Source organism: Sipha flava, unplaced genomic scaffold, assembly GCF_003268045.1.
Source record: "Sipha flava isolate LNK unplaced genomic scaffold, YSA_version1 1_pilon_pilon, whole genome shotgun sequence".
NCBI lineage: Eukaryota > Metazoa > Arthropoda > Insecta > Hemiptera > Aphididae > Sipha > Sipha flava.
This window is the reverse complement of record NW_020272783.1, coordinates 1,793,878-1,801,641: the sequence shown is the minus strand read 5'-3', so window position 1 is coordinate 1,801,641 and position 7,764 is coordinate 1,793,878.

Genomic DNA, 7,764 nt, shown 5'->3' with positions numbered 1-7,764 from the left:
GGCTAAGTTTTAGTATGTTGGAATTTAAATTGACGAATAATCTGTTTTTGATGAAATTTAAATAAATTCAGGTTATTGTTACTTGAAAATCCAAACAATATATCCTATATTGTTAAATACCATTTTTTACACAGATAATATATAAATTAACACTTTTTTATCGTTATTTACTCTCATTTTTGTCATTTATTCTTTTAAAATAAGATCGTTAATTGAAGGTACCTAATGAAAATTATAATTATATCTTATCTATGTACAGATATTTAACAATATCAGAATTATTATTTTGATTTTCAAGTAACAATAAGTTGAATTTTGTTTAAATTACATCAAAAACAAATTATTCAGCCGTTTAATGGTTACCGGATCTATCCCGGGCTATCCTTTGATTTGCAATTATTCGCGGAAGTCCTGAAGCAAAATTGTCATTTCTTTGCGTAGATAAGAATACTAGGAGTTGGGTCTGTCTATACGCAGTCGATTAGACCAACACCGTCGTTTTCATTTTGTTGTTATCAAAAGTAAAATTGTTATCATAAATATAATTTTATCATAAATTATAAATTTATAATAAATGAATTACATTATTTTATTTGTTACATGGTAATATTAAGATATACCATCTTCACTCTTTACATGAAATGTATGTTCCAATTCTAACTTTCTTATTTTGTTTTCAGAATATATATTTTAAGCAGTAGAAAGTCTATTATAAATATGCTTGAACAGTTAGTTGCGAAAATTACAATTTTTGGGTCCCAGGGCGACTGAGATTTACTGCCCCATTTTTTAACATATCAGGTATTTGATAATGGTTTCGTTTTTCGACCCTTTTTCATCTAGTAATTCAAATATACATCAATATGTATATTAAAGCATATTTTAAAATTCACAAAGCACATCAATAAATAAGAATTCAAAATTTTAGAATGATAACCCAATTTAATTACAAGCACATAGAGGTCAACCAGTTGTTATGCAATGTACATCCTCCAAATCAATCAATAAAATAAACGAAATAACAACAAAACTTAATAAATTAATTTTTTATCATTTTTAAAAATTGAAAGTTTAAAAAATTAATTAAATTAGTTGAGACAAATAGGAAACAATGTTTACTAAAACTAGTAAAAATGTATACTAAATGAATTGTAATGTATTGTTTAGGTACCTATCTATATTACATTTTCAAATTCTTTATAGTACTGCTGTTACTTAACTATTAATTTTAATTGCAGGCCGCATCAATGTTCCTATAACTACCTATCTTTATATTAAAAGATAAAGCACGTCTAAATTATATAAAAATAAATACAGGGAAAACAATGAATATTGAGAACAACTTGACTGCCTACATTATTTATCAATACAATTTTGAATTTATATCTTAATATTACACTGTAACAAATAAAATAATGTAATTCATTTATTATTAAATTATAATTGATGATAAAATTATATTTATGATAACAATTTTATTTTTGATAACAACAAAATGATAGCGACGGTGTTGGTCTAATCAACTGTGTATAGACAGACCCCTAGAAGTAAGGGTTCTTTGAATTTACGCTCCTAAGAAATAAATATGTTACATTTTAAATCTTACCATGGAGGTAAATATTTTATCAAGTTCTATCTATGTTACGTGTAGTTTTATTTCTGTTTTACAAATTTTAGTACTTAATATCTTTGTGATTTCATACAAGAAATAGATTCAACAATTGTTAAATGTCAAATGTAATTTGATTTAATAATTAAATAAACGGAGATGTATTTAGAGTTTTGACGCCCCAGGTAAAGTTTTATTGCTACCCCTACGCACGTTTTATACGATTTTTCAAGAAAGATCATGTTTATTATCTATAGATTTTACGTGGTTAACTTTTGATAATATTATCATGAAAATAAAAATCGCAGTGGGTTGGCTATGCAAAATCTTAAAATATTAAAATTGTTTGATTGACGAATGAAAATGGATTATAGTTCCAAAAAAATGCTGCCGCCTCTTAATTCCAAAAAAATTTATCGCCCAGGGCGATGGGCTCCTAATTATGTCATTGGAAATAAATACGGTTATCTATAGATGCGACGAATATCTGTAGAAAGTTTTGGTCCAGTTAAATGATGATGCTCAAAAGTATAAAATAATATTTTTCGTTACCATTTCTGATCAATAATTTATAATTCCAATAGTTTTTATTCCTTAGTCGTATTGCGAAATCTCCACATTTCTATTTCACTTAAAATTACGAACCCACTATACATATAGTGCAATAGATACTGCCATAATTTGGGTTTATGAAAATGGATAGGAAATAATACAAATGCCATCAATATAACAGTTGTGGATTTAATTTAAATTCTTATTTCAAGGGCAGAAAAAAATTATATATATATATATGCAGGGCCGTTCCGAAGGGGGTCTCAACCCCCCTCCCCCCACCACCCAAAGAAAACACCAGTCGGCGGTCGGACTTGTTTCATTATAGTCTAGAAGGACCTAATTTTACCTACGGAAAACAAATATTACATATTTCGTAATGCAGTGTATACATGAATACAATTTATAGAACTACTTATTATACAATATAAAATATATATATATATAGGTATATATAATTAAATTTTCAATTTTAAGAACGTGTGACACTGACACATATATACATGTTAAAAAGTAAAAATACGACTACATATAGTTAATTACACTACATACATCGAGTAAAAAAATTGTAGTCGGCATTTTTCATATTATTCCCCCCCCCCCCCCTTGATTTTCATTTTCGGTACGGCCCTGTATATATAACTGTCAACAGTTGTACAGAAATTATAGAATAAATAGAAAAATTTATTTTAATTTATAATATATTTTTCTTATTGAAATAACTTCACGTAAAACAACGTTTAAATCCAAAATTCAGTCTTTTTATATAATAAATTTATATGCATTTAATATAAAATGTATGTTTATCGGATAAAGGAAATATTTTAAAATATTTAAGAATATTCTTTAGAAGTATACTATTCATCAATAATTGATAAACAATCGATAGTTATAATAATATTATTATTCATTGCATATTTCATATTCTTGTATGTTGTATTTTTATTGTAAATTATAGAAATAACTCTATGTGTTATAATACAGAAGTATCTGATTGTAAACAATTTAAACGATATGGCCTTCGATTGTCTCTGTATAGAGCCGTGAAAAATATAATATAAATATTTGATTAAATATATATATTATATTATTTATATATTTTTTTAAATTATTCCACAATCAAAACACAAAGATGGTTTTAAAAGTGACTACTTATATTTACTTGGATAATGTACTTAAATTATAAGGCCTAATATTTCCTGACTATATACTATGACTATATATACTATAAGAAATATATATTGACACGATTGAAATATTGTTTATTTTTAAAGATATCTAAATGCGTATCATTTATCCATATAGTCGTTATATGACCGAGAAACTATACTTGGATCTAGTTTATATAATTAAATTACTAAAACTTTCATACTTCTCATAAAGATATTATAAAATCGTTCTATATTTATATATATATATATATATATATCTTATTGATATTAATGAAAAAAAAAAAATTATAGGTTTAAATGATTTATTACTTTTATTGAAACTAATATTGAATATCAAATTCTAAAGAGGCTATTAAAATGCTGGTGTCTCTTTGTATATTTTAATTAATTGTTATGAGTAATCTGTTTGTCATTGGTATACTATTCTGCGACCTCGAACGGACTTCTCGTCGTTGTGTTAGTTTATTCGATTGTCAACAGATTGCGCCGTCCTACTATAAATGGCCGTGGTAGAAGCTTAAATAAAACAAGTTCAGGATTTTGATATATTTTAATTATATTTAATGTACCTATTTAAAAATGTAATTCTGTTAGTGGAAATTTTATTTTAATTGGTACAAGTATACGGCTACTAAAATCAAATACCGAAACCGTTTTAATAAAGAATCTTACCTCTGTATTTATTTGTCACAAATTGAATCAAACAAAGTCAACATTTCCAAATATAAGCTACTACAAAAATCTCATTAGTTATAAGTTTTTTAGACTAATTTTTTACTTTTAAATATAGGCGGATATCGTGGGGGAGCTTGGGGGTATCATATTTTGTAAGTATATAATAATAATCGCAAATATTCTAGAACTTGTTTGCAATACCTTTAAAGTTATAAATACGCAAGCTGCAGACCGCCACAGCATTAATGTCGATTACGTTTTTGGGGCGTATACAGTGATCGCCTTTATTTTTATTTTTTTGTTTTTAATACCTACGCGTGGTTTTCCGTAAGTGGACATGCTAACAAATAAACAATATAATTTTATATTATCTGTGTGAATTGTGTATTTATCTAAATTAATCAATTAATATTAAATTATAAATTGTAATTAATTCAATAATGGCTAAAAGAATGTTTGATGTCTTTAATATAAAAAAACAAAAATTAGTTGTTACTAATTCCTCGTCAACAACAACACTAGAATCTGAAAACGAAGATTTAAATATTTGTTTAGACATTGATATAACTACACAAAAAAGTGTTGAAAATATTGTAGGTAAAAATGTTATTTCCTACTTGGGAACTTTAATAACAGGCCCTGTGCGACCAATTTTAATAGTTTGTAAAAATGAAGGTAAATACTAAACATAGTTCAAGTTATTATATTATATTTAAATTAAATATATTGCAGTTATATCCACTAACTAAATTTGGTACACGAAATCGCGCTTTCAATCATAAGCATTATGATTGATCATAAGCATTCATACATATAAATGGCTTGAATATAGTATATCAAAAGATTCAATTTTTTGCTTTGCTTGTAGAAATTTTGGTACTGGAAATAATGACAATTTTGAAGATAACTTTATAGTTGGTTTTAAAAAATTTTTGTTTTATTTATAACTTTTTAATTATCATTATTAATATAAGTATATTATTATTTATAGTTGAGTGTTTGTAATGGATCTAAAGGTGGGAATAAAAATAAACTCAATAAATTGGATGCACATGCTAAAAGTAATTTACATCTTACGTGTATGGCTAAATGGTCAGCTTATCAGAAAACAAAAGAAATGGGTATTGTTTATTCTTAAATATCTTCTCAGCATTCATTGATGGTTGAAAGTAATAAAACATGTATGAAAATATTAGTTGATATTGTTTTATTTGTAAGTTGTCAAGGAATTGGTTTAAAGGGATACGACGAGACAACGAGACAAAAGATTCTTTAAATCAAAGTATTAAATTAACAACTAAAAAGTAATAACTAATAACTAATATTACTTATAGTCTTAAATCATCTTAAATGTAAAATATCTAATTATGATAATTATTTGTAAAAAAATTAATATATTTTTAGGAAATTTTAAAGAATTATGTAAATTGTTAGCAAAAAGTGATGAGGAATTTGAAAAAAAAATTAATCTTAAAACCAATTTCTCAAGTCATATAATTCAAGATGAACTTATAAATAAATGTACAGATGCTGTGAAAGAAATAATGGTGAAAGATATTGAAGACGTTGAGGTGTTTGGAATTATGTGTGATTAACCAAGGTGAAATATAAATCATGTTTTATTTATGGATTTCTTAATTTATTTTTATTAAATTAATTTATATGTGTTACAAACAAAAACAAATGGCATTATGTGTAAGATATGTTAAAAATCTAGATGTTGTTGAGAGATTTCTCGGTTTTATAGATGGTTCTAAGAATCAAAATGCTGAAAGTTTATATGATTACATATTATGGTACCTGAAAAAGTGTAAACTTAGTTCTAAACCACAAATACACGTACATTTTTCTCATTTGTCAAAAAATGAAAAATTAACTGAGATTCAAACTAAACTAGGAATAAAACATACAACAATGATTAGACTTAGTGACACTAGATGGAATTGCTATTATCGAAATATAGAGTCTGTTAAAAACAGTTATAAAGCAATTATTCAAGCTTTAGAAGAAGAAATTGAAAATTAATATGATAGAGGAGTAAATGAAGCAATTAGTATAATATAATAAGTAATAATTAATGATTCAAAGTATTTAAATTCCAATATCTTTATTTTAGGTATATTCAGTGACGGATCTAGAATATTTTGACAGGGGAGGGGGGCACAATAATCATTCTTGTAAAATTTATTTTTAAATTATAACAATCGGAAAAAAAGCGATAATACCGGCAGTCCGACGCATGGTGATATGCTGGGAGTTCCGGAGTCAATAGTCAATAGAACAATAGAAAAATACGATATTAAAAGTAACTAGTAAGACCGTAGAGTTATATTAAGATATTTACTAATGTCAAGTTTAAATTATTTAAATTATAGTGTACATAAAAAAAAATTATTCAAATAAAACATTTATGAAAGCTATAAAAATATAAAAATTTTCCTCGTCATTTTTTTTAAATCCCACTTGACAGGAGGGGCACGTACCCCTATGCCCCCCCCCCCTAAATCCATCACTGGGTATATTAACAAATTTAAAAAGTGGACAATTTTTAGTTTATTTATTTATCTTACATAAAGTATTAATTAATATTAATATTGTTTCTTACAAATTTCAAGAAAAAAATGCAACCTTAGGGGAATCAAAAAATATTATTGAAGGTGTGATGATAACTTTTAAAAATTCTAGAACAACTGAGTATTTTTCTAAGCTTTGGTGTGAAATAGAAATCTTTTCTAAAGACAATGAAATATCAATACAAACGCCATCTTAAGATAAGACTTAATAAACATATTATATTTATTTATAATTATAATAATTTTAAGTTAATATTTACTTGTCAATAAAATTCCCGATAACATATTATAAACGGCAAATACTAAAAATAGAAATAAGTGGTTATAAAACACAATGCCCAATGATCCGTTGAGTTGTAGTAGGACAGTAAATAATCCTCTATTATATAAACCATTTAAAATAGTACTACTATAGCAGTAGTGCGTTATAATGAACGGTTTTTCAACTACTGCTATAGCAGTAGTGATATACGTACATCAAATTTAAGAATTACTGCTATAGCAGTACTGTCCATCAATGTGTTAACTAGGATAAATAAGAAGAAGACAAAAGCCACATAATCTTAAACATTTTGATACTACTGCAACCACGATTGCTGAACAAAATATTAATAACACCATTGAAACTATTGAAGATTATTTTAGAAAAAATACTTTCTTTCCTGTATTTGATACTATCTTGATAAATCTTGAAAAAAAGATTTTCTACTGAAAGCCTTCAAACGGCTACAGCTGTTAGAATCATTTTTTTCAATTAAACTTTGAGGAAAGTTTTTTCTTTGTAGATCATTATAAAGTAATTATCGTATCAGTTTCTGAAATTTAATTTTTACTTACCTATGCTCTAGTTTTCTAGTTTTATTAAAAGTGAACCTGTATTTCTTATATTTTTTAGAATTTGATGAATGTATGTGAAGATGTATTACAGTCAGAAATAGAAGTGGCAAAGAATTGTATACTGCAGTCTACTGATGAAAATTATATAACGTTAAATTATGTGAGAAAGGTTTTAACAAAACAGACTTTCCCTAATTTATATAAACTATTTTAAGTTGCTTTAATAATTCCTATAAGTTCCTCCACTTGTGAAAGAAGTTTTTCGGCCATGTGTAGAATAAAAACTAACTTCTATGCTGCAGGAAAGGTTCAACAACACCTCAGTATTATATATTGAAAAAGAAAT